General features: G+C 50.5%; 2 pseudogenes across 2 annotated transcripts; one reads left to right on the forward strand and one right to left on the reverse strand.

Annotated features, from left to right (window-relative positions):
* Positions 1-3,347: 3,347 nt before the first annotated feature.
* LOC308640588 (arylsulfatase D-like) lies at positions 3,348-24,669 on the forward strand (annotated as a pseudogene). Its single transcript has 8 exons — positions 3,348-3,457; positions 6,391-6,538; positions 9,165-9,282; positions 10,543-10,662; positions 11,277-11,693; positions 13,005-13,141; positions 14,023-14,157; positions 24,569-24,669. The product of its transcript is annotated as an arylsulfatase D-like (transcript).
* Positions 24,670-24,769: 100 nt separating this feature from the next.
* LOC308640589 (olfactory receptor 6E1-like) lies at positions 24,770-26,520 on the reverse strand (annotated as a pseudogene). The gene is made up of 2 exons: positions 25,609-26,520; positions 24,770-24,790 (listed from the first exon to the last, which is right to left on the reverse strand). The product of its transcript is annotated as an olfactory receptor 6E1-like (transcript).
* Positions 26,521-27,870: the final 1,350 nt, after the last annotated feature.

Consider the following 27,870-nt stretch of genomic DNA (forward strand, 5'->3'; position numbering starts at 1 on the left):
GGGTAAAGCTTCTAAACTGCAAAGCATGGGTTAAATTCCTGAGGCAGTTAGGACAAGACCCCACTGGCCATTTAGTTGAATTATGGCCTGGAGTCCTGTGCAATTCCTCACGTAGATATTCAGGGTCCGAACCAACCAGTTTAAATGTAACCCCCTCCTTAGGAATGACCTATTACTCCAGCCAGCCCTGTTCCCGCCAATGAATGTACTAATCAAGTCTAAAAATTATTGTTTGATTTTCCCGCGGTGTAAGGTGATTTGTTAAAGGAGGCTGTGATGTATGCAAAGCCCACCCTCCCCCGTCCTCCCCAAAAGGTGTACTTAAGCATTGTTCAACCCCTGCTCTGGGCTCTGGGCTGCTCTCCCTGAACCCCCTTTTGCCAATTGCATGGAGCTAGTCTCTTGTGGTCTCTTCCTCTGACGTTCGCCAGTCCCTTACACTCTGTCCCTATTTTTTTTTAAGAGAGAGAGAGAGAGAGAGAGAGAGAGAGAGAGAGAGAGAGAAAGAGAGATAATTTTTTTAATATTTATTTTTTAGTTTTTGGCAGACACAAAATCTTTGTTTGTATGTGGTGCTGAGGATGGAACCCGGGCCGCACGCATGCCAGGCAAGTGCGCTACAGCTTGAGCCACATCCCCAGCCTGTCCCTATTTTTTAATTTTTAAAAAATTTTTAGGTGTAGTTGGCCACAATACCTTTATTTAATTTTTATTTATTTTTATGTGGTGCTGAAGGACAGCAGGTTGCAAGTTCTGAGCAGCCTTCAAAAGGAATCTACTGCCCTTAGGGGGGCCTTTATTTTTATATCATTTTTGCAGATATCTTTCCAGGTAGTTAATAAATAGTCTCAAAGCCCCAAACTTATTTGATGTCCATACTTTTCAAGAGTCACAACCTTTTCTGACATATTGATTACCTGAGATATATTGAGGACATGGTTTAGAATATTTTCCTGTAACCTTTGCCAATCATGATTAAGCTTTTACATTATCACCTTAATCACTAGGTGCACACTGTTGTTTGTCAGGTCACTCAGAAAACACACCAATTCCCAGTTCTGTCCAAATGGACAGAATTTAGCTGGCCAGCCAGGGACAGCTCCCTGCAGGACCCATAACTGTCTCTACAAGGAATAGCCCCAAGCCTGAGCAGGAGAGAAGCATTTCTTACATGATGTTAAGTCTCAGGATAAAATGGAGTCTGCTTGGTCATTGCCCATACAACCTGGCCCATAACACTATACTACACAACTTGACTACATGTCTCCTGTTCTATTATTAACTTTTAACTTTAAATCATACATATCAATTATTTCATTAACCTTTAACTTTAAAGCACACCTATAATTATTAGTAAGCTTTCTTACTTTTAATCTAAAGTGACAGTAAAACACACTTAAAATAGTGAAAGCCTATTATTCCGAAGTGACTCTAAAATATATCTATATTAATTTTACATTATTCTATTTTTAATTTCCATTTTTTTTATATGACTTATTTTACTGCTCTCTTAAAGTTTCCTTGATCCTTGGTCAAAGCAGATCACATCTTGTGTCTTTTTAATCTTTTAACTAAAGGGCAGGTTCTGCACCTCAACCCATTTGCCATTAATATTAACTATGTGTTTTCCACTTTCGTCATGAATTCCTGTGTGAGGCAGAGGAGGGTGTGTTAATGGGGGGAATGTATTTTTATTAGCCTCTTGTCTTCCAGGGGAATACTATAATCTTCCTTTAATTAATCAAGTTACATAGGGTGGTCCTTGTACAGTTGGCACAACTATTGTTTTTCTGTAACTAGGCTATTGCACAGGTTGTGGCTTTAGAAGGGAGGGGAACATTAGTGTACATTGTTAACCCTGGGATAAACATTTCTTGTGTATTAGGCTTTTCTTGGGAACTTTGATTGGTAATCATTTTCCTGTGAATTTCTTAAGGAATAACACTATTTTTTGTCTCCTGAGAGATATTGAAACACACCTTGGGGCCTGTCTCAATTGTGTCCTTGGTCTCATTCTGGAAAATTTCCTGCATTCTCAGGGAACACGTACTTTTATTATTTATTGATAGATGCTCTGTTCTCCATATCATGAGGATCATAAAAAAAAAAAACTTAACATTCCCCATGTTTTCAGATTCCAGATGGTGTGGCCCTGCCACAGCATCTCCCACACTGTGACCCTGTCAGACAGCAGATTACAGGAACCCCTTCACCAACTCCTGATTGTGAAAAACCCCAGGAAAAAAGGAGAAATTTAATTTAAAAAAAAAAAAAAGAACTGGGAAGTAGCTTCAGCAGAACCCAACATGCCTGCTCTGTACTGAACAGGTGATTGATAGCTTCCTAGGCAGGGAAGCCCTTCACCCCAATCTTGAAGAGTGGCAGCTGCACTAACTGCACTTAAGCATTAAGAGCTCCGTAGGACCTCCAAATATGATACCATGGTTACTGGTGAGGAGTTCTGCTTTCCCACATGTTGAAGTTTGAACATTAGAGAAGCACACCTAAGCAAGCATATAAAGCAGGGTTTATTTTAAAAAGGGGAACACAAACTTCTGGAAGGGAGAAGAGGCCAAGGCTGGTTTCCTGGTATCCCAAGAAGCAAAGTGTTCTGCCCTTTTTATATGTCCTAGGCTTCCTTGGGTCTCCAGCCCTCTTCCCCTTATCTCTCTCCTTCCTGCAAACGTGACTAGGCACAGGATGCTCCCAAGCTGGTCAAAAGGTGGGAACCAGAAGAGCTGAAGGGGGAAGGACAGGATGGAGCAGCCAAGGACACATTAATCAAAAACCTTGTAGCTCCCTGCAGGGAGGGGCAATTCCTGGGACATGCTATTTTAACAGCAGATTGGCTCAAGGGCAGATTGGCTCAAGGGTGGAGGAAGGGTTCTGAAGGAACTGACATTTCAATCTCTCAGGGAACAGTCTCCAACTTGCCAGACTCATCAAAATTGTTCTCACTCCATTTCCCTGCCGGTTTAATTCTGGCTTCAACCCAGGCCCTGCGTGCACAAAGGAGCAAGAGTCCAGCACCCTAGAGATTCCCAAAGCGGAGCCTGGTGGAGCTGAATTTGCACCAATTCTATGAGAGGGGTTGGGCTGTCCCAAGACCCTTGGAAGGAATAAAAAAAAAAATCCCTAAACTGCCTTGGCTGCCTGGGGAGTCACCCTGCTTGTGCCCCATCCAGATTAAGCAGATGCAGAAGCCCCAGCTTCACTGGTGGTGGGGACCTGGGAGAACTTGTTTCCAGGAGCCACTCCCTAGGCCTAGAGTAGGAAGGTTAATGGGATTAAGTGAGCCACCTGGGTCCAGGAGCAGCCTGGTGGGCGGAGACACCAGCCCCGGCAGGATGGCGCCCAGATCTGGGGTCAAGGTACTTCCCTGGCGCCAGTGCGCAGCCATGGAATCCACGCCGAGGTGCACTCACAGGCCCAGGGGACGCGCCTCGGCCACCGTCAGGTGCGCGGGATCCCGGGACTCGCAGCCACTCAGGCCTGGGGAGGGGAAGAACCCGAGACCCTGGAAAGGAAGGTGAGGTGCTAGGAAATGGTGAGTCACCGAAACCCAGTCCCAGGCTCATTCTCTGCGGGGGCCCAGAGAGCAGCGCTGGGGTGGGGGCAGAGGGAGGTGGGGGCATCCCCCCCCCGAGCAGGAGGGGGGGCTGGGTTGAGCCGCAGAAATTGCTCCCGCAACGCTTGCGGGGCCGCTCCAGGATCGAGAGGGATGACACTCTTCACCTCAATGCCTCGGAGACTCGACTCCCCACTCTCCCCACTCTCGGGTCTCCGAACCCCTCCAAGACCTGCCCCCTGCCCCCTCATGGCCTGTGTCCCCCACATCAGGTCGGCACAGATGCGGTGGAGTTTCCCCCCACTAAGACCCGCTCTGCCCCTCCCATTCGGAGCCGGGACCCCTCCCCAGGGCCAAGTCCTACAATCTCTATAAGGCACGTCCCCTGCCCCACCCTGACACGGCTGTGACACCCTCCACACTCATTTTTTTTAAGACTTGCAGGCCGTTGCCCGAGTTCTCCCCAATAAACTCGAAGCCCTTCATGTCCCATCCTGGTCCCCACACGCAGCCATGGCCTGTCACACATTCTAAGTCACAATCCTGTCCCACCCCCAACACGGTCTTGACCCCAGCTGATCCTCCTGTGCGGTCCTCTCCCCATATGGCCTTCTCACCCTATCACTTCCCTAAAACCACCTGGTCCCGACTTGGGGCCCTGCATGAGTGCCCCCCCCCCGCACACCCCGCGCCCCCTCCCTGCTGCTGCTGGGGAGTCCCCAGGAACAGTCTAAGCCACTGCTGTCCCTCCCCCGGGGCCTCTCTCCCCTCCCCCCCAGCACTGAGGGTCCCTCCAACACTAGGGCCGCCACTGGACCCCTGCGCCGCCCCTTCCCCTCCTAAGTCACTCCCCAGTTCGCTCCTGGGACCAAGTGTCCACTCTGGGGCAGCTCCGCAGTGCCCAACACTAAGGCCCGCCCCTGTCCCGCCCCCAGCATGTCCAGCCCCCCATCCTAAGGCAGGCACCTTTCACCACCCCACCTTAAGGCCTAGTCTCCCCCTAGACAGGCCCTGGTGGGTTCCTGGGAGTGTCCCCTTCCAGCCTCAGCTGTGTGTTGCTGCTCACACTGAGGCACGCCCCTTGCCTCACCCCCAGCACATCCCCCCTCTAGGATACGCCCCTTGCTCAGCCTCCTGAAGTCCATTGCGCACTTTAGAACACGCCCTTGCATTGCCCTCCACCCTGTGTCCCCCTAGGAAGGCCCCATCCAGCTCCTGGGCACGTCCCCCTCGCAGCCCCAGCTCCGCAGTGCCCAATAATCAGGCCTGTCCCTGGCCCACCTCCAGCACACCCACACCCCCCACTCTAGGAGACGCCCCGCCCTGCTCCTGGCCCCCAAGTCCCCCATCCTGCCCCAGCGCAGCTGTGCACAGCCTTATGACCTCCCCCCCACACACACACACCGCTCACTAAAAACCGCAGGGTGCAGACCCTTGACTTTTCCTCCATCCCCGCCCCGCCGCCACAGCTGGGTCCTCCTCCCAGCGCTAGGACACCCCAGTCCGCTCTGGGTCCTCCAGTCTGCCCACTGTGCCTTCTGGTGTCCCTGTCCCTCCAGCAGTAGGATCATCCTCCAGTCCCCCACCTTCAGGGCGCACAAGATCTATACCAGTCCCCGCCCCTTCCCTCCAGCTACCCTCCCCCCACACTGTGACTCCGCCCACCTGCCCTCCCTGGTTGCCCCACCCCCAGCACATCTTGGACAGCTGAGTACCTCTGGGTCCTGGGGCAGGTGGAGCCCAGGACACCACTGAAGCTCCTAGTAGCCTCTAGGGCAGTGGGGCGCCTGGCCCCCTGTTCAGATGCTCAGGGACTCTCTCCTCTGCCTGCTGTTGTGTCTCTGGGGTTGCTTTGAATCCCCCATCTGTGGTTTAAAATCCTAGTGTCCCTGCAGGTCTGGTCCTCCTAGTGCCCTGTCTGATGCTTGGCGCAGCCTTGGAGCACCTCGCACTGTGGACCAAGGCGCCTGCCAACCATCAGCCACCTCCTGACCCGCTGAGGACCCCAAGTGGCAGGCCTCAGGCTCTGGACCCCACGTTCGCCCCCGCTTTACTGAGAGTTGAGCTCAAATGACCTTAACCCAGAGGACCCATTTAGTGACAAAACAAATTCAAAGAGACCATGACTTGCACAACAAGAAAGGGTGTTTCCAGGGTCACCCTGGGATGTTGGTAGCGACAAATGTCACCACAAATGCACTCAGAAATCTCCCAGGATTCAGTTGCCCGATGTCCAAAAATAAACAAGGAAAAAAACAGAAAGTGAAAAACTTGTAAGTCAGGCATTTGTCACAGCACATTGTTACAACTGTTTTGTTATCATTTGCCACCGTTAATCCTTTGCTATGCCTAGATTATAAATTATACATTATGACAGGCATCTATATATACTGAAAAAGTATAGTCTATATAGGGTTAGGTACTAGCTGAACTTTCAACATCCTCTGAGATTTTTGGAATGTGTCCCCAGAGGATAAAGAGGGGACCTCTGTGCTGTTCGCATGGGGTTAAAGTGGAGGGAACTTTCTTATGAGGGCTCAGTTTCTGATTGCTTGCTGAGAATCTCCAGTTTGGGTGCAGGGAGAAAATGGGCCTCTCTCAGCATTAGTCTTGATTGGCCATTAGCAGTAGGGATTCCACCCTGGTTATTTTGGGCTGTTGGACTCCATGCAAAACCAGAGGTTTCCCACAGCTGGATAATTCTCTTGGGGCTCAGTTGGCATTATAGGAGTTCAGTTCAAGCCCTCACCAGAAGCCTGACATCTACATATGCATGGTGTAAACTTTGCATGCCAAATCCTGTACATTTATTTCCTCTGCAGAGACTGTGCTGCTTTTGCTCCTTGTATGTTGGCTTCTGCAGACCTGTGAGCAGAAACCACCTAACGCTTCCAAGCCAAACATCCTGCTGATCTTGGCAGATGATCTGGGCATCTGGGATGTTTGTTGCTATGGGAACCTTACACTGAGGTAGAGTGTAGTTTGGGTGGTGGGGTTGTGCCTTGTGTGCAGTTTAGTGGAATAATTCACTTAAAATTGACCAGTGCAAATGAAATTTCTTAGTGCTGCAGAATTCAGCACCAAAAATGATTATTCTCCAAGAGTAAAAATGGGGTCTTAGCCCTCTCAAACAACTTGATGCCCTGCTGAGTTTATAAGGGTTTTTCTGCGGCTGCTGTAATAAATAACCATAAACACAGAGACTTAAATGTAATCCAGGAACCACCACCTCTCCCCCAGCCCTGGAGGGCAGAAGCTGAGACCAGAGTCCCAGGCTGAGCTCCCTCCATGGGCTCCAGGGAGGCTCCTCCTGACTCTCCAGCTCCTGGGGCTCCAGGTGGTCTTTTGCAGAACAATATAGTGGCCCCTCAAAAGCTTAAGATTGAATCATGATATGACCCAGCAATGCCACAACTGGGTTCAGACCCAAAGGATTTGAAAGCAGTGATTCCAAAAGATACTGGCATATCCTGTGTTCACAGATATGGATGGATGGTTGGCTGCATCAGAAGCCCTGATCCCCAGTATGACTGGAGACTAGGGCAAAAAGCATATCTTAGTGGGGTGGGGGGGAGCTAGGGCCAAAAATGGGGCCAAGGAAAAGGTCTGAATGGGGGTCTTTGGAGGCCAGAGGATCTTAGAGAGTGTGGGATATTTTCTTATTTTGGCTAAACTGTGTAGAGGATTTCACACAGGCTTGTAAAATTGTACTCTGTTCTGAGTCCTTTATTCTCAGAATTAGCAAATCACTAGAATTTTACCCCAAATCCATCATTTATGTATCCATTTATGAATGAGCCATTCCTCCACCCACCCATCTGTCCATGTTTTCATCCAGGCATCATCCATTTGTCTATCTGCCCATCCATCCATGGTGGATGGATAGATGGATGGGTAGGTAGATAGATGGATGAATAGATGGGTAGATGGATAGATGGTGGCCTGGATGGATGGATAGATGGTTGCCTGGATGGATGCATAAATGGGTGGATGGGTGGATAGGTGGGTGGGTGGATGGATGGATAGATCGATGGATGAGTGGATGGATGGACGGATGGGTGGGTGGGTTGATGGATAGATGGATGGATGGATGGATAGATGGTTGCCTGGATGGATGGGTGGATGGGTGGGTGGATGGATGGATGGGTGGGCAGATGGGTGGTTGGCAAATTGGTATATGGGTGGATGGATGGATGGGTGGGTAGATGTGTGGGCAGATAGGTGGTTGGCAAATTGGTAGATGGGTGGATGGGTGGATCGATGGAAGGGTGGGTGGGTGGATGGGCAGACAGATGTTTGGGTGAATGGGCAAATGGGTAAATGGGTGAATGAATGAATGGATGGATGGATGGTTGAATGGTGGATGAATGGGTGGGTGGGTGAGTGGATGGATGAATGGATGGATGGATGGGCAGATGGATGGTTGGCTGGATGGGTGCATGGGTGGTGGGCTGGCTGGCTGGCTGGAAGGACTGACAAGGTTCTTTAACCTTGGTCCTACTGGTACACTGGCCCAGATCACTCTGTGATGGGCCCATCCTGTGCTTTGTAGGATGTTGAACAACATTTCTGGTCTCCACCTGCTGCTCACCAATAGCACCACATCCCAAAGTGGGACACCTCCAGTGTCTCTGCACTTTTCCAGTTGTCCTCAGGGAAGCAAAACTTTTCTTACGGGGGGCCACTGAGGTGGTCAGCTTTAGGCGCATGAAGAACAAGGTCTGAGCTTTTATAGCTTAGCTTCCACCAGATGCAGCCTCCTCCAAGGGAGAAGGGAAGAGACTAGCACCTGTCATCTGACAGTCCATGGGGAATTCCGTGAGCTCTAGGGGCTGGGTCACTGCCTTTGGGATGCCTATCTATAGTGAGATTCTCAATCTATTTTTGCACGTCTGACTGCAAAAGATCTTAGGTGAAGTGTTTCATCTTCTCTTTGAATTTTGCACCTGAGAAACCTGGTAGGAAACTCAGGGTGCACCCTTCGTGGATGCTGGTGGGATATTTAAGGCACACAAGCCCCCTGGGTTGCATACCCCCCCCGAAAAAATAAGAAAAAGCCAAAAATGTAATTTTGTTGGGGTCCATCTTCCTCTAAGAAGCCCTGTGATGTAACCACAGAGTTATTGTGACAAGAGGTTCCCATAACCCACCCTAAGAGGAGAATGTCACTACGCAGATGTGCATTTCATACCCCGAACCCACCCAAGGTCCTGAATGAGCCCAGACTGCCTGGGCTCAGAACCCACGGCATTCCCCAGCTGGACAAAAGCTTCTCTCACAGCCCGTGTTTATACTCACTGTGCAACATCATCACCCCCAGAAAGTGAAACGGGCAAGGTGTCTGTGTGCCAGCCCCCCAGGCCAAAGCCAAAATTCAAAATCTGGGGTGCCCTTTGTAGCTTTGGCAACAGCTGAGGTGGGGGGAGGGCTGTAGGAGGAACCACCCAGGGTGAGCCTCATCTGTCCTTTGCAAACTTAGAGAAGTGGGCGCACTAAGACAGGTGCCACGCAGCCCCAGGAAGTTCCATGCAGGCCTCGTCTGAGGCCCAGAGCATTCCCAACCCTTTCCCAAGTGATATTCATCTAATTTTCTCAGGACCCCCAATATCGACCGGCTGGTGGAGGAGGGCATAAGACTCACCCAGCACCTGGCGGCCCCCCGTTCTGCACCCCGAGCAGAGCCACTCGGATCAGGTGGGTGTTGTGGGGACCCTGTACAGCAGCTCCCGGCTGCAGCCTGGACCCTATCGCCACTCTAGCTGGGTAGTGATCCCGCAGAGACTGGGAAATTGAAAGCTAATGTGCCCTCCTGTCACCTTCCTGCAGTGTGTGCTCCGAACAGGGCCTCGTATGCCCTCACCCCTCAGGACCCTTAGCCCCGTGGGTGTTAAAACCCACGCACAATGCCGGACGCGGTGGCGCACGCCTGTCATCCCAGCGGTTGGGAGGCTGAGGCAGGAGGATCACGAGTTCAAAGCCAGCCTCTGCCAAAAGGAGGCCCTAAGCAACTCAGTGAGACCCTGTCTCTAGGTAAAATGCAAAATAGGGCTACAGATGGGGCTCAGGGGTTAGGTACCCCTGGGTTAATCAAATGGGAGTCACAGATAACCACACACCTCTTCCTGAGGTCAAAATCATCCCTAGCTGATCTGGGACACAGCACGCTGCAGATTCTGCGTGAATCGTGCTGATACTCAGAGAAAAAAAATTGCTCAGGGAAAAAACACTCAACACAAATGTCTGTGCACGTCTGGTACTAGAGAAACGTTCTTTTCCTTCTGGTATTTTCCACATACCAGCTCTTGTCTCATCAAATTGCCAGGTAGGTGCCCTTGGTAGGCTGTGTGGAGGGAGCCTTCTGGGACGGGATGACCACCATCATTGGTGGATGAGAAGCAGAAATACAGTCATTGACAGGTGAGATACAATGCTCCATAGATGATGATGGTGATACTGTCAATGAAGGAAGATGGATTAATGATGCTCAATTGATAGCAATCCTGTCAATAGATAATAGAGGAACAGGTGATAGCTAATGATGGGTTATAGAGGTATATAAAGGTGACAGATGCATAATGCACATACAGGTGACAGATAAATGATGTGTGGATAGAAAGGGGATAGATGCAACATAATGGTACCTGGAAGATAGGTAATGATTGATAGATAGATAGATAGATTGATAGATAGATAGATATATTGAGTTGGTCCTCATGATAGGCAAGGTGTGTCCAACTTATGCAGCTGACATTGGGGCAGATGATTCTCAGTGGTGGGGTCATGCTGTGCACAATAGCACATTTAACAACCTCTCTGATCTGCACCCACTCCCTACCCAGAGCACCACCTCCCCACCTTCCCCAAGTGCTGACAGCCAGATTCTTGCCCACTGTCCCCTGGTGCCCAGAATCCCTTTGCTAAGACCTGTTCCTGGCAAAGGGAACATGAACCTTGCTCTGCTGTGGGATCCGCAGGAATGGACAACGATGAGTACCTGGTCCTCTACTGGAACGCAGGCTCAGGCGGGCTTCCTGCCAACGAAACCACTTTTGCAAAAATCCCAAAGGAGCAAGGCTATACCACCAGCCTTGTAGGTATTCGAACACCTGATTCCCCTCCCATCCAATTGTCAAGGGACCAATTTCCTCTGGAGGAAAAAAAAAAAACTTTCATCCTTCTCCACCTCCCGAGTTGGTATCTGGTTCCACTCCGGCCCTCTCAGATGGTTTTCAGTTCAGAAGTTCTCCTCATTGCAGAGGTTTGGGGTTCTTTGATATATATTTTGCCTTCTTTCCTTCTATGAACCTGTCTATCTTCTTCAGCCCCAAGGAATCAGAAAGCTCTTCAGAGCCTGGCTCCACCACCTGTAATTCCAGTAGCTTGGGAGGCTGAGGCAGGAGGACCGCAAGTTAGAGGCCCACCTCAGCAGTTTAGCAAGGCCCCAAGTAACTCAGCGAGACTCTGTCTCTAAATAAAACACAAAAAGGGCCGGGGATGGGGCTCGGGGGTCGAGTGGCCCTGAGTTCAATCCCTGGTACCCCAAACCAAAAGCAAGTCTTGGTTGAGGTCACTCATAGCCTCTGCTGATTCAGGATCTGCTCTTTGGAGGTTTTCTTTCCCCTGACCACATCCAAATGGCCCCGGGGTTCTTTGTCCCAGGCAACAGCGTGTGCCCTTGGTGTGGCTGACCACCCACCCCCACTTGCAGGAAAGTGGCACCAGGGCGTGAGCTGCGCGTCCCGCGGGGACCACTGCCACCACCCACTGAACCACAGCTTCCACTACTTCTACGGACTGCCCTTCACCCTGATCAACGACTGCGACCCTGACAGGCCCCCAGAGCTGGGGGTCACAGTGGCTGCCCGGTTCAGCCGCTACACCCGCATCCTGGCTCTGGGCGTCCTCACGCTCACGGCTGCCAAACTCAGTGGCCTCCTCTCGGATCCCTGGACCGCAGTCGGGTGCAGGGCCAGCCTCGTCTTCACCACGTGGTTCTCCAGCTGTGGGTTCCTGTGACTCTGGAAAACTGTGTGCTCATGCGGAACCACCAGGTCACCAAGCAGCCCATTGATGTGGGAAGCACCACCAGACGGATGCTGCAGGAAGCCACGGCCTACATTCAAAGGTGGGGACCCTCACGATCTGGGGTGGGGGGCAGGTTCTGAGCCGTGAGCTACCCTGGGGTCCCATAGCAGCAGGTGCATTGAAAAGGTCCAAATTCACACTTCATTCACAAATGAAAGGAAGCTATCCTTCTTCATCGCTACATAGTATTCCACAGTGTATTTGCGGAAGGATTTCTTTATGGAGTCACTTTGCCCACGTCTGTCATCCTAGCAGGTGGGGAGGCTGAGGCAGGAGGATGGCAAGTAGGAGGCTAGCCTCAGCAACTGAGAGAGGCCATAAGAGACTCAGTGAGACTCTGTCTGTAAATAAAATATCAAAAGGACTGGGGAAGTGACTCAGTGGTGAAGCACCCCTGGATTCCATCTCTGGTGCTAAAAAAAAAGAAGAAAAAGGAAAGGCCCAACCTCTTCATATGAATTGGTTTCCACACTCGGATCTCTGCTTTGAGTTACCGGGTTGCACTGGAAAGTATCCAAGTAGTGGTCGTGCATCAGGGACTCCTTCCAAGGCCCAGGGAATGCCTGAGACCCCAGAGAGTACCCAACCATTTATATATAAGTAATAAATAAATATTCATACATTTACTACAATATATAGCTATTTCCCTATGCGTACATACCTATGAAGATATTTAATTTATAAATTAGGGAAAGCCAGAAATTAGCAGCACCTAATAATAAAATAATAATGATGGCAATGTTCTGTAACACAGGGTACATGGGTGGGGTGTCCCGTCCCTCCCTCTCAAAATATCTTCCTGTACTATACTGACCATGGATGTTGTTTTACTCAGACAAAATTGCCACTGTGACCAAAAGTCCCAAGAAGAACATTTGGAGGAGGAAGAGTTTATTTGGGGCTCATGGTTTCCAAGGTTCAGTCCATGGTTGGCCGACTGACTCCATGGCTCTGGCTCAAGGGGAACAGAACAAAATGGCAGAAGGGTCTGGAGGAGGAGAGCAGCTCAGGACAGGGCACCAGGAGGCAGAGAGAGCTCTGCTCAGCAGGGAAAGGATAGAGACCCCAAAGGCACAGCCCAGGGATCCCCTCCTCCAGCCACACCCTACCTGCTACAGTCACCACCCAGTGAGTTCATCCAAGTGGATTAATCCACTTCTAGGTCACACCTCTCAAAATCTAATCATTTTACCTGTGAACTTTCTTGCATGGTCTCACTCATGAGTTTTTTTGGGGAACCCTCACAGTGAAATCCCAGCAGGTGAACCCAGGTCATGGACGCAGCACATTCAAGGTCCACTGTGGACACCATCATCTGCCGTCCATAATTCCAGTGGTTTTCTAATTTCACAAACAAGGACAGGCCCTTTCTCCTCTTTGTGTCCCAGCTGCACGTCCACAATCCTCTGGTGACCTTGAAAGCCTTCCTCAGGAGAAGCTGCCATGGTTTTTATAGAGACAACCTGGAGGAGATGGAGTGGTTTGTAGGTAAGTCAAGATCAAGAACGGGGGAGAGTACACCCCACTGGTGTCATTTGTTTGTTCATTTCTTCCCAGTGATAGTCTAATTTTGCACAAAACCAATCATTTCATTAGCAATCAATTTTGTGAGAAGCTGTCATTCAGCATCACCCTTAGTGGTTACAGGAAGCAGAGAGACAACGTTAGCTTTCAGCATCGTGGAGGAAAAGGGCTCTGCTTTCGGGGCTTTGGGACACGCTAGAGAGAAGCAAGAACTTGCAGACTCTTCCATCTGCGAGGGTTTCCTGGAGACGTGGAAGCCCTCGCAGGTCAGGTGACATGTTCTTGCATGAATATCCTGACATCTGAACTACGTGAGAGGCAGATGTCCCCAAGGAGGACAGCAGCTCACATCCCTCGTGAATTGGTCTCTGTGCCTTCAGGGGTAGGAAGGACTGCTGGTCTCCACGGTGCAGGGAGATACTGCTGGGTATGCAGGTGTCCCCTGCTCTGCTGATAATGGCCATCATAAATTTTACTGCTATTTGTTGTGGTTCCTTCCATGTGGGCTGGAATCTGTCATTGCTTTACCCCGCCCCGGGGCACCCTCTCACCCTTTTATTAGGGCACTTGACCCCACCGGCACTGCACATAAAAACCATGCCTGATGACAATGTCCTGGATATTTCTTTACAAATCTCTCCTGGTTTTCGAGGTGACGCGGTGCTAAGCAGACCTGGGCACGACAGTCTCAGCACAGTGATCTCACATGTCCCTGTGGTCTCTTGGCAGGGGGCTCTTTCTGTGACGGTCCAGTACAAGGTGGCTTGTGCATAGAATGGGAAGCGCATGCCCCCAGCTGAGACCCGTGTGGGCACTCTCTCTGACACCTTCTACCTTCTCCACAGTTAAAGCCCTCCATGCCCTTGATTAGAACCATCTGAAGAACTCCACAATCACCTATTAGGACTCCGATCATGGAGGGTTACTGGAGGCCACAGATGAACACCAGCAGCTGGGGAGGTGCAACCCGATCTACAGAGGTGAGGGGCTAGCCATGGGGAGGAACAGAGACAGGGAGCCAAAGGAGTCTGCATTGGAGGTCCCAGAGCAAGGAGACTATGGAGGAGGAGGGGGGATGATGCTGAAGAGGAGGAGGAGAAAGAGACAGAGGTGGAGGAGGAGAATGAGGAAAAGAAAATGGAGGAGGAGGAGGAGGAGACAGAAGAGGAGGAAAGGAGATGAAAAAGAAAGACAAGGAGGAGGAGTAGGTGGAGAGATGATGATGTTGATGATGAGGAGAAAGAGGAGAGATGAGGAGGAGGAGAGGAAGGAGAAGGAGGAGGAGATGGAGGAGGAGGAGAAGGAGGGAAAAAAGGATGGAAAAGAGGAAGAGGATGAGAAAAAGGAGGAGGAGAAAGAGGAAGAGAATGTGGAGGAGGAGGTGGTAGGGGAGAGGAGAAGGAGGGGGAGAAGGAGGAGGAAGAAGAAGAGGAGGAATAAAAGGAGGAGGAGATGAAGGAAGAGGAGATGTAGGAGAGATGAGGAGGAGAAGGAGGAGGAGGAAGAGGGGAGATGAGGAGGAGGAGAGGGAGGAGAAGAAGAAAAAGGAGATGGAAGAGCAGGAAAAGGAGGCTGAGGAGGAGGAGGAGGAGAAGGAGGTGGAGGAGAAGGAGGAATAGGAGGAGAAAAAGATGGAGAAGTAGGGGGAGGAGAAGGAGGAGGATTAGGAGGAAAAAAATGGTGGTGGTGGTGGAGGAGGAGGAGGAGGAGGAGGAGGAGGAGGAGGAGGAGGAGAAGGAGATGGAGAATAGATGATGATGATGATGATGCAGAGGAGGAGGAAATATGAGGAGGAGAAGAGGGAGGAGAAGGAGAAAGAAGACGAAGTGACAGAGGAGGCAGAGAAGAAGGAGGAGGTGAAGGAAAAGGAGATAGAGGAGAGATAATGATGAAAAGGAGGAGTAGGAGAGATGAGGAAGAGGGAAAGGAGAATGAGGAGGAGATGGAGGAGAAGATAGAGAAGGGGGAGAAGAGGGGGAGGAGGAGGAGGATGAGAAGGAGAGAGATAAGAAAGAGGAGGAAAGGAGGAGGAGATGGAGAAGGAGGATGAAAGGGAGAAAGAGCAGGAGGAGGAGGAGAAAGAGAAGGAGGAGGAGGAGGAGATGGAGGAAGAGGAGTAGAAGAAGGAGGAGTAAGAGATGGAGAAGGAGGGGAGGGAAAAGATGAGCAGGAGAAGAAGAAGGAGGAGCAGGAGGAGGAGGAGATGTAGGAGGAGAAGAAGAAGCAGGAGGAGGAGGAGAAGGGGGCAAAGGATGAGGAGGAGGAGGAGATGGAGGAAAGATGATGATGATGATGATGAGGAGGAGGAGGAGGGATGAGGAGAAATTGGAGGAGATGGAGATGGAAGAGAAGGAGAAGAGATGTTGAGGAAGAGGAGAAGGAAGAGGAGAGATGAGGAGGAGGAGAAGAGGGAGATGAGGAGGAGGAAGAATAGAGAGAGAAGGAGGAGGAGGAAATGAAGAGGGAGAAGGAGGAGATGGAGGAGGAGGAGGAGATGCAGGAGGAAAAGAAGGAAGGGTGGAGGAGGAAGAGAAGGAGAGGGAGGAGAAGGAAGAGGATATGGAGGAGGAGAAAGAGGAGATGGGTGAGGGGGAGAAGAAGAGAAAGGAGGAGGAGGAAAAAAAAGAAGCAGGAGTATAAAGAGATAGAGGACATGGAGAATGAGGAAGAGATGGAGGAAAAGGAGGAGGATGAGATGGAGGAGGAGGAAGAGGAGAATAGGGAGTAGAAGAAGGAGGAGAAGGAGGAGGAGAAGATGGAGAAGGAGGAGGAGGAGAAGATGGAGAAGAAGGAGGAGGAGAAGAGAAAAAGGAGGAAGTGGAGGAGGAGGAGAAGGAAGAGGAGGAGGAGAAGAGGGAGGAGAAATAGAAGAAAAAAGGAGCGGAAATGATGATGAGGAGGACAAAAAGGAGAGATGAGGAGGTGGAAAAAGACAGGGAGGAGAAGGAGGAGATGGAGGATAAGGACAAGGAGGTGGAGGAGGAGGAGAAGGAGTGTGAATGGGAGGAGGAGGAGAAGGAAGGGGAGGAGTAGGAGGATGAGAAGGAGGAGGAGGAATAGGAAGAGGAGGAGAGATGAGGTGGAGGAGGAGAGATGATGAGAAGGAGAATATAAAGGAGGAGGATGAGGAGGTAATGAGGAGGAGATGGAGGAGGAATCGGAGAAGGAAACGGTTGAGGAGGAGGAGATGGAAGATGGGGAGAGGGAGATGAAGGAGGAGGAGGAAGAGGGAGATAGATAAGCAGAAGAAGGACAAGGAGGAGGAGATGGAGGAGAAGGAGGAGGAGATTTAGAAAAGATGATGATGTTGATGAGGAGGAGGAGAAAGAGAAATGAGAAGGAGGAGAGAGAGAAGAAGGAGGAAGAAATGGAGGAGGAGGTGATGGAGAAGGAGCAAGAGAAAAGGGGGAGGGGAAGAAGGAGAAAAGATGATGAGGAGGAGGAGAAGAAAGAGGGGAAAAGAAGGAGAAATGATAATGATAAGAAGGAAAAGAGATGAGGGGGAGGAGGAGAGAAAAGGAGGAGGAGGATAGGAAGGAGAAGGAGAAGGATATGGAGGAGGAGAAGAAGGAAGAGGAGGAGGAGGAGGAGGAGATGAGGAGGAGGAGATGGAAGAAGAGGAGAGGAGATGAAGGAGGAGGAGAAAGAGGAGAGAGATGAGCAGGAGGAGGACAAGGAGTAGGAGGAGAAGGAGGAGGAGATGGAGGAGGAGGAGGAGGAGATTTAGGAAAGATGATGATGTTGATGATGAGGAGAAGAATGAGTAATGAAAAGGAGGAGAGAGAAGAAGAAGGAAGAGATAGAGGAGGTGATGGAGGAGGAAGAGAAAAAGGGGGAGGAGGAGAAGGAGAATAGAGGAGAAAGAAGAGGAGAGGAAGTAGAAGAGGAGGAGTTGGATGAGAAGTAGGAGATGAAGGAGGAGTAGAAAGACTGTGAGGGGGAGGAGAAGGAGAAGGAGGAGAAGGAGGAGGAGGAGAAGGAAGAGGAGGAGAAGAAGGAGGGGGAGGAAGAGTTGGACCAAGAGAGGGAGGAAGGAGGAGATAAAGGAGGAGGAAGAGGAAAGGGAGGAGGAGGAGAAGTGGGAGGAAGAGGAGGAAGAGGAGGAGAAGAAGAGGGAGAAGAAGAAGGAGGAGATGAAGAAGGAGATGGAGGAGGAGGAGGAGGAGATGGAGGAGAGAAGATGATGTTGATTATGAGGAGGAGAAGGAGAGATGAGAAGGAGGAGAAGGAGAAGAGGGAAGAGATGAAGGAGGATGAGATGGTAAAGGAGGAGGGGAAGTATATGGAGGAGGATGAGGAGGTGATAGAGGAAGAGAAAGGAAAAGATGGAGGAGGAGGTTAACCAAGAGGAAAAGAGACATAAGGAGGAGGAGGCAAAGAAGGAGGAGATGCAGAAGGAGGAGAGAGATGAGGAGGAGAAGGAGGAAGAGGAGGAGAAGGAGGAAGAGGAGGAACAGGAGGAAGAGGAGGAACAGGAGGAAGAGGAATAAGAGGAGGAGGCAGAAAATGGAGATTGAGGAGAGATGATGTTTTTGAGGACAGGGTGAAGGAGGAAGAGGAGAAGGAGATGGAGGTGGAGAAGTAGGAGAAAGAGCAGGAGGAGGAGGAGATGGAGGAGGAGAAGGAGATGGAGAAGGAGGAGAAAGAGCAGGAGGAGGAGGAGATGGAGGAGGAGAAGGAGATGGAGAAGGAGGAGGGAGATAAACAAGAGGAGGAGAAGAAGGAGCAGGAGAAGGAGGAATAAGAGGAGGAGGAGATGGATGAGGAAGAAGAAGAGGAGGAGTAGGAGGAGAGAGATGAGCAAAAGGAAGAGAAGGAGGAGCAGGAAGAGGAGGAGGAGAAAAATGATATAAATGAGCAGATGGAGGAGAAGGAGGAGGTGAGATGAGCAGGAGGAGAAGAAGAAGGAAAAAGGAGGAGCAAGAGATGTAGGATGATGATGAGGAGGAGATGGAGGAGAGATGATGATGATGAGGAGGAGGAGGGATGAGTCGGAGGAGGAGGAGGAGGAGAGGGAGGTAGAGGAGAAGGGAAAGGAAGAGGAGAAGGAGGAGAGAAAGGAAAAGGAGGAGGAGGAGGAGAGATGATGATGAGGAGGAGAGATGGAAGAGAAGAGGGAGAAGAAGGAAGACATAGAGGAAAAGAAGGAGGAGATAGAAGAAGAGGATGAGATGAAGAAGGAGGAGAAGGATGGGGAGGAGTAGGAGGAGGAGGGGAGGAGAAGGAAGAGAAGATGGAGAAAAAGGAAGAGGAGATGGAAGAGGAAGAGGAGATGGAAGAGGAAGAGGAGATGGAAGAGGAGGAGAAGATGGAAGAGGAAGAGATGATGGAGGATGAAGAGGAGAGAGATGGGGAGGAGAAGAAGGAGCATGAGTAGGAAAAGGAGATGGAGTAGGAGCATGAGATATAGAAGGAAGAAGATATGAAGGAGGAAGAGGAGAAGAGCAAGGAGGAGGAAAAGATGGAGGAGGAGGAGATGGAGGTGGAGAAGGAGAAGGAGAAGAAGGAGAAGAATGAGGAGAAGATGTAGGAGGAAGAGGAGAAAAAGAAGAGCAGGAGGAGGCAGAGGAGGCGGAGAAGAAGGAGGAACAGGAGGAGAAGGAGAGAGATGAGCTCAGGAGGAGGAGAAAAAGGAGGAGAAGGAGGAGGAGATAGAGGAAGAAGGAGGAGGAGGAGGTGGAGGAGGAGTTGGAAAAGAGATGATGATGTTGAGGGAAAAAAGGAGAGATAAGGAGGAGGAGGAGGAGATGCAGGAGGAGGAGGAGGAGAGATAATTTTGATGAGATAGAGTAGGAGGAGAGATGAAGAGGAGGAAGAGAAGAGGGAGAATAAGAAGGAGGAGACAGAGGAAAAAGAGAGAAAGATGGAGTAAAAAAGGGACAAGGAGGAGGAGGAGAAAGTGGGAGAAAGAGGAGGATGAGGAGGAGAAGGAGAAGGAGGAGGATAGGGAGGAGAAGAGGAGGAGACAGAGGAGGAGGAAGAAAAGATGAGGAGGAGGAGGAGAGATGAGGAGGAGGCAAAGGAGAGGAAGGAAAGGAGGAGATGGAGGAGGAGGAAGAGATGGAGCAGGAGGAGAGATGATAATATTGATGAGGAGGAAGAGGAGGAGACATGAGGAGGAGGAGAAGAAGGAGAATAGGGAGGAATAAAAGGAAGAGATGGAGGAGGAGAGAATGCAGGAAGAGGAGGAGAAGTAGTAAGAATAGGAGAAGGAGATGAAGAGGAGAAATGATGATGATGACGAGGAGGAGAGATGAGGAGAAGGAAAACGAGAGGGAGGAAAAGGAGGAGGGTTGAAGGATAAGGAGGAGATGGAGGAGGAGGAAGAGGAGGACAAGAAGGAAATTGAGAAGGAGGAAAAGATGGAAGAGGAGGAGGAGACAGGAGAGAAGGAGAGGAGATGAAGGAGAAGGAGGAAGAGGAGATATATGAGCCTGAGGAGGGGAAAGAGCAGGAGGAGAAGGAAGAGGAGGATGAAGAGGAGGAAGAGGAGGAGGAGGAGCATTAGGAGATGAAAGTGAAGGAGAAGATGGAGAAGGAGGAGGAGGAGAAGGAGAGATGATGATGATGACTATGAGGAGGAAGACATATGAAGGGAAGGAGGGGAGGAGAAACAGGAGAAGATAGAGGAGAAAGAGAAGAATGGGGAGAAGGAGGAGCAGAAGGAGAGATAAGAGGAAGAGGAGGAGGAGAGATGATGTTGAGGGGGAGGACGAGAGGGAGGAGAAGGAGAAGGAGATGTAGGAGGTGGAAATACAGGAACAGAAGAAGAAAGAGGGAGACGAGGTGGAGGAGGAGGAGGAGAAGGAGAGATGATGAGGAGGAGGAAGAGGAGGAGAGATGAGGAGGAGGAGGAAGAGGAGGAGAGATGAGGAGGAGGAAAAGGACAGGGAGGAGAAGGAGGAGGAGATGGAGGAGGAGGAAGAGAAGGAGGAGAAGAAGGAGGGGAGATGATGATGTTGATGAGAATGAAGGGGAGGAGGGATGATGATGAGGAGGAGGAGTGGTAGGAGAAGGAGGAGGAGATGGAGGAAGAGGAAATGCAGTAAAAGGAGGAGAAGGCGGGGAAGGAGGAATAGGAGGTGTAGGAGAAGGAGGTGGAGGAGGAGAGATGATGGTGATGATGATGAAGAGGAAGATGGGAAAGAGGAAAAGAAGAGGGAGGAGAAGGAGGATGACATGGAGGAGGAGGAGGAGATGTGAGAGGAGGAAGAGATGGGAGAGGAGGAGAGGAGTTGAAGGAGAAGGAGGAAGATGAAAGAGATGAGCCAGAGGAGGAGAGGAAAGAGCAGGAGTAAGTGGTGGAAGAGATGGAGGAGAAGGAAAAAGAGGAAGAGGAGGAGGAAGAGGAGGAGGAGGAGGAGGAGATGGAGGAGAGATGATGATGTTAATGAGGAGGAGGAGGAGGATGAAGAGGAGATGGAGGAGGAGGAGATGGAAGAGGTGGAGGAGACTGAACAAGAGGAGGAGAGGAGATAGAGGATGAGGAGATGGAGGAGTAAGAGGAGATGGAAGAAGAGGAGAGAAGATGAAGGAGGAGGAGAAGTAGAAGGAGGATGAGGTGAGGAGGAGGAGAGATGTTGATGTTGATGATGAGGAGGAATAGGAGGAGAGATAAGGAGGAGGAGAGGGCAAAACAGTAGAAGGAGAGTGAGAATGAGGGGGGGAGGAGGAAGATTAGGAGAAAAACGAGGCCGAGGAAGAGGAAGAGTAGAAGGAGGATGAGGAGATAGGCAGAAGGAGAAGGAGGGGAGAATGAGGAGGAACAGGAGAAAGGACAAGGAGAGGGAGTAGAAAGAAGGGGAGGAGGAGATGGAGGAGGAGGAGAGGAGCAGGAGGCGATGGAGGAGGAGGAGAGGAGTAGGAGGAGATGGAGGAGGAGGAGAGATGAAGATGAGAAAGAGGAGTAAGAAGAGGAAAATAAGAGAGAGGAGAAGTAGGAGATGGAAGAGGAAAAGGAGGGGGAGGAGGAGGAGAAGGATGTGGAATAAGGAGGATTAAAAGGGGGGAAAAGATGGAGGAGTAGGGGGAGGAGAAGGAGGGGGACAAGGAATGATGGAGGATGAGGAGAAAAAGGAGGATATGGAGGAGAGATGATGATGATGCATAGGAGGAGGAGAGATTAGGTGGAGTAGGAAGAGGAGGTGATAGAGGAGGTGCAAGAGGAGAAGGAGTAGGAGGTGGAGGAGGAGGCAGAGACAGAGGAGAGATGATGATGAGGAGGAGAAAGGAGATTTGAGGAGGAGGAATGGGAGGAGAAAAAGGAGAAGATAGAGGAGGAGGAGAAGGAGGGAGAGAAGAAGGAGGAAAAGGAGAGAGACAAGGAAGTGGAGGAGAAGAGTGACGAGAAGGAGGAGGAGAAGGCGGAGGAGGAGGATACAGAGGAGGAGGAAGAGATGGAGAAGGAGAAGGAGATGGAAGAGGAGGAGAAGAAGGAGCAGGAGGAGGAGGAGATGGAGGAGGAGTATGAAGATGAAGAGGAGGAGATGGAGGAGACATGATGATGATGATGAGAGACGATGTGATGATGATGAGGAGGAGATGGAGGTATGAGGAGTAGGAGCAAAGATTAGGAGGAGCAAGAGGAGGAGAGAAGAGAAGGAGGAGGAGATCGAGGAGGATGACAAGGAGATAGAGGAGGAGGGGGAGGAGGAGGAGGAGGAGAAGGAGGAGGAGGAGGAGGAGGATATTGAGGAGAAGGAGGTGGAGTAGGAGGAGAAGTAAGAGGAGGAGTACAGATGATGAAGATGATGATGAAGGGGAGGAGGAGAATTGAAGAGGAAGAGGAGAGATGATGCTGATGATGAGGAGGAGAAAAGATGAGCAAAAGGAGTGATGAAGAGGACCAGGAGGAGGAGGAGAGGGAGGAGAAGGAGGAGATGGAGGAGGATGACAAAGAGATGGAGGAGGTGGAGGAGATGGAGGAGGAGAAGGTGGAGGAGGAGGAACTGGAAGAGGAGGAGAGGAGATGAAGGAGGAGGAGAAGCAACAGGAGGAGATGGAGGAGGAGGAGAAAAAGGAGAAGTAGAGGAGATGGAGAAAAACAGGGAGGAGGAGAGAGATGAGCAGGAGGAGTAGAAGATGGAGCAGGAGGTGGAGAAGGAACAGATGGAGGAGGAGATCAAGGAAGAAAAAGAGGACGAGGAGGAGAAGAGGGAAGAGACCGGAGGAGGAGATGGAAGAGGAGGAGGTGGAGGAGGAAGAGATGGAGGAGCAGGAGAGATGATAATGACGATGATGATGATGATAAGGAGGAGGAGGAGAGATGAGGAACAGTAGGAGAGATGATGAGGAGGAGGAGGAGAAGAAAAAGAGGAGAGATGAGGAAGAGGAGAGATGAGGAGGAGGAGGAGAGAGGAGGAGGAGGAGAAGAAGATGGAGCAGAAAGAAGAGGAGATGGAAGAGGAAGAGGAGATGGAGGAGGAGGAAAGAGAGATGAGGAGGAGTAGGAGAAGCAGCATAAATAGGAAGAGGAGATGGAGTAGGAGGATGAGATGGAGGAGGAAGAGGAGAAGAGAAAGGAGGAAAAGATGGAGGAGGAGGAGATGGAGGTGGAGAAGGAGGAGGAGAGGGAGATGAAGGAGAAAGAGGAGGAGAAGGAGAAGGAGCAGGAGGAGGCAAGGAGGAGGAGAGAAGGAGGAAGAGGAGTAGGTGAGGAGGAGGAGAGATAATGATGAGACAGAGTAGAAGAAGAGATAAGGAGGAGGAAGAGAAGATGGAGGATAAGAAGGAGGAGATGGAGGAGGAGATGGAGGAGATGGAGAAAAAAGGACAAGGAGGGACAGGGAGAAGGAGTGGGAGGAGGAGGAGGAGAAGAAGAAGGAGGGGAGGAGGAGGGGGAAGAAGAGGAAGAAGGAGGAGGATAGGGAGGAGAAGAGGAGGAGATGGAGGAGGAGGAAGAAAAGATGGAAGAGGGAGGAGAGATGACGGAGGAGGAAAGGAGAGAAAGGAAAAGGAGGAGGAGATGGAGGAGGAGGAAGAGAGATGAAGATGTTGATGAGGAGGAAGAGGAGGAGGCATGAGGAGAAGGAGATGGAGGAGAAGATGGAGGATGAGGAAGAGTTGGAAGAGGAGAAGAGGAGATGAAAGAGGAGAAGAGGGAGGGGTAGGAGGAGTAGGAGAGGGAGCAGAAAAAGGAGATGGAGGAGGAGTAGGAGAAGGAGGAGGAGGAGGAGATGCAGGAGGAGGAGGAGATGCAGGAGGAGGAGGAGATGCAGGGAGAAAGAGAAAAATGAGATGGAGGAGGAAGAGGAGAAGAGGGAGGAGGAGGAGGCTAGGAGGAGAATGAGTAGGAGATTGAGGAGAAGGAGCCCAAGAAGGAGCAGGATATGGAGGAGGAGGAGAGAAAGATTAGGAAAAGAAGGAGAAGCCAGAGGAGAAGGAGGAAGAGATGGAGGAGAGATGGTGATGTTGAAAAGGAGGAGGAGGACAAGGAGAAAGAGGAGGAAGAGATAGAGAAAAAGGAGGTGGAAGAGGAGAAGTAGGAGGGGGAGGAGGAGGAGGAGGAGAGTGAGGAGAAAGAGTAGGAGAGGTAGGAAGAGAAGGAGGGGGAGGAGAAGGGGGAGGAGAAGGGATGATGATGAGGAGGAGGAGGAGAGATGAGGAGGAGGAAGAAGAGAATGAGGGGAAGAGGGGATGGAGGTGAAAGGATGAGGTGGAGGAGGAAGAGACGGAGGAGGAGGAGAGAGAGGAGAATGAGGAGAAGATAGAGGACAAATAAGAGGAGATGGAGGAGAAAGAGGAGAAGTAGTGGGAGGAGGGAGAGAAGGAATAGGAGGAGGAGGAGGAGATGGAATAAAATGATGATGTTGAATATGATGAGGAGGAGAAGAGAAGGAGGAATAGGAGGAGATAGGGAGGAGAAGGAGGAATAGGAGGAGATAGGGAGGAGAAGGAGGAGGAGGAGGAGGAGAAGGAGGATCAGGAGATGGAGGAGGTGGAGGAAGAGGAGGAGGAGAAGGAGGATCAGGAGATGGAGGAGGTGGAGGAAGAGGAAGAGGATAACAAGGATAAGGAAGAGGAGAAGTAGAAGCAGGAGGAGTAGGAGGAGAAGGAGTAGGAGGAGATAAAGGAGGAGGAAGAGGTGAGATATTTGGAGGAGGAGGTAAAGGAGCAGGAGGAGGAGGAGATGATGTAGGAGGAAGTGGAGGGGAGGAGAAGGAAGAGATGGAGGAGGAGGAAGAGGAGAAGGAGGAGGAGGAGAGATGAAGGTGATGAGGAGGAGGAGAATGAGGAGAGGGCAGAGTGCGAGGAGAAGGAGGAGGAGCAGGAGGTGGAGATGGAGGAAAAAAAGATGGAGGAGGAGGAGGAGGAGGAGAACGAGGCATATTAACATGGCATGCTTGTTACAATCAATGAAGCATTACTAAATTTTGTCCATGGGTCACTCAGATTTCCTGAGTTCCACTGGTGTAGGATTCTGCTTCAGGACCACCCACCTCCACGAAGGTAGCATGTCCCCTTTGGCTCTTCTTCATTATGACAGTGCCTAGACTTCCTCATCTTTGATGACCTTGATAGCTTTTAGGAGCACTGGTCAGTTATGCTATAGGATCTACCTCTACTGGAATTTGTCTAAAGTTTTTCTAATTATCATCCTGGGGTCACTTGTTTCTGGTAGAAGATGACCAGAGTTAAAGGGAAATTTGCATCACACCATGGCAAGGGCACATGTCAGCATGACCTGTCACTATTGACCTTGACCTTGATCAGCTGGACAAGAAAGGGTTTGTAAATTTTCTCCAGTGTAAAGTTACCAGCATCAGATTTTTTTTGGGGGGGGGTACTGAAGATTGAACTCGGTGCATTCAACCACTGAGCACCATTCCCAGGCCTATTTTGTATTTTAAGACAGGACCTCACTGAGTTGCTTAGCACCTCAATTTTGCTGAGGCTGGCTTCAAATTTGTGATATCCAAGCCTCATCCTCCCAAGCCAGTGGGATTACAGCAGAGCACCAGCAGGGTTTTTTTGTTTGTTTCTTTTTCTTCTTTATTTTTATAATTTTATTTATCTATTTGTTTCTTTTTTGTGCTTAGTGATTTGAACCTGCATGCCAGGATAGCTCTAAGTCACATTCCCAGACCCCCAGCAGATATTTGAACTAATATTTTTCTTTCTTCACTCTAGTAAAATGGTCTTCATGTTCACTGAAAAATAAAATAAAATGAAACCAAAAGAAATAGAGCTGCTTCTCCTCGTCCTTCTCCTCCTCCTACTTCCCCTCCTCCTCCTCCTCTTTCTCTTCCTCCTTCTTTTTGAGACAATGTCTTGCTAAATTGCTTATGGCCTCACTAAGTTACTGAGGCTGGCCTCAAGTTTGCTATCCTCCATCCTCCACAGCCACTGGGATCACAGGTGTGTGCCACTGTGCCGTGCTTAGTAGCTGAGCATTGGAAAGCTTTCCCTCTGAATATCTGAGAAGAAAGCACTCTCCCCCTGAGCAGCACATCCCTGCTGGCTTTTTGGACCAGATCATTCCTGAAGCAGTAGATGAAGGGATTCAGTAGGGGTGACACTATGGTGTTGAAGAAAGCCACTCCTTTGTTGAGGGTCATGTGCCCAGTTTGCATAGGCTTCAGGTACATGATTATGCAGTAGCTGAGTGACACCACCAGCATGTGGGAGGAGCAGGTAGAGAGGACCTTGCTGCAGCCCCCAGATACGGGCAGGTGCAGAATAGTGCTGCAGTATGACAAAACCGTCACCAGCAGAGGGCTGACCAGGGTGCACAGGGCCACCAGGAAGCTGACCAGCTGCAGAATCCTGGTGTCATCACACACCAGCTCCAGCAAGGGGGTGCTGTCACAAAAGAAGTGGTTGAGGATGCGGGGACTGCAGAAGTGCAGGAACAACATCCAGGCACACAGCACCCCAAGGACCAAGACGATGGTGACCCAGCAGGCCAGCACCAGGCAGCAGCACACCTGGGGCTTCATGAGAGTGGGATAGTTCAGCAGGTGGCAGATGGTAGCGGTCACCAGACATAACAGCCAGCAGCAAGGACTCCACTGTGCCTAGGATGAAGAGGAGCCTTGTTTGCATAAAGCACCTGGCACGGGCAATGGTCCTATGACCGGAGAGGAGGTGTGACAGCCTCTGCACGGTGACCGTGGACGTGAATCCCACCTCCAGCAGGGAGAAATGGCGCAGGAAGTAGTACATAGGAGTGTGCAGGTGGTGGTCTGCCAAGGTCAGGGTGATAACGAGCAGGTTGCCCAGGAGGGTCAGCATGTAATGACCAGAAACACCATGAAGAGAAGGAGCTGGAGCCCTCGCATGTCTGTGACCCCTAAAAGCTCCAAATCCAGCACAGCAGTGAGGATGGGTTCATGAGGTGCCATTGCCCAGGCACCAGGCTGGGGGAGGCTGCTCTCCTAGCCTGGTCCCTGTCTTTGCTCCTGGCCTGTCTTTAGTCTCTTGGTCTATGTGGCTTTTTGGAAATGCAGAGACATTCAGTGCCTATCCTGCTGCTCTGTGGAGATGAGACAAGTGACATTTATTACAGTGCTGGTCATGGTGTGGACATAACAGGAATGCTGGCTTATGTAGCCCACAATGACATCACTTCAGGAAGTAATACTTACTTTCATCATGAGAATTAGCACCTGTTTCCTCCAAGAAGACTGCTCTCTGATGAGTGAAAACTGGGTGTGGTGCACACCTGTCATCCCAGGGACTCAGGAGGCTGAGGCAGGAGGATCACCAGTTCAAAGTCAGCCTCAGCAAAAGCAAGGCAGTAAGCAACTCAGTGAGACCCTGTTTCTAAATAAAATACATAATAGGGCTGGGGATGGGGTTCAGTCCTTGAGTGCTCCTGAATTCAATCCACAGCAACTCCCTGCAAAAAGAAAAAAAACACAAAAATAAGAGAGATATAATGTGGGACACAAACAGGAGACACATACATACTTGAGCACTGTGTGCCACGTCCAGCTAACAGAAGCCGGACACAGAAGCCGAGTCCGGCGATGGATGGTGGGGTTAAGAAATACACAGGACACCAAGGTTCTTCATCCAGGAGGAGGCGTGTGTGCGCTTTATTGCCAAATTTGTTCCCCTTATATATTTTTTGTAACAGCTGCGGGAAATTACTCAAAAGTGAGGAGGGAAGAGTAATAACTGCGTCCTTGGGTTACCGCCACTGTCATCATTCCCTATCAGGAGGCTCGAACAGGTCAAGATGTTCCCGAGAGACACATATGCTCCAGGCAGATAAACAGGAAACCACAAGCCCGCAGCATGGCCTTGTGAGCTGGCCACATTGACATGCAAAACAAAGAAGTGGGGGTTGAGTCCCCAGGGGCCAGGGCGGGCCTGCTACCAGCAAGTCCCCCTCTTTTGTTTTTTGCATGTCAATGGGAATCAAGTAGCCCCTGTCTTAGGTCGTCCACTGCCCCTGCACTGCTTACCTGTCTCTGGGGAGGCCTCATTCCCCTGGCTTAGATTGCAGTGCAAGCGTGGAAGTTGCCCATCACTGGGTACTACAAGATCAGCTCTTGTCCTACGTAAACGGACACTTTTTAGTTAGGATGTCATGGCCATCAGGACACAACTGTGGATCCCAGTCATCATCTTTGTCAGTGGGATAGTTATGACCAGGGAGCTTTCTGAACGTAAGGGTCTGGGATGACGGCACCAAGTCGGCAGGGTAATTAGGGACCTGGGCAAAAGCAGGCATACATAGGAGGGCT

This window comes from Spermophilus citellus, assembly GCF_964194105.1.
Source record: "Spermophilus citellus genome assembly, contig: SCAFFOLD_251, whole genome shotgun sequence".
Taxonomy (NCBI): Eukaryota; Metazoa; Chordata; class Mammalia; order Rodentia; family Sciuridae; genus Spermophilus; species Spermophilus citellus.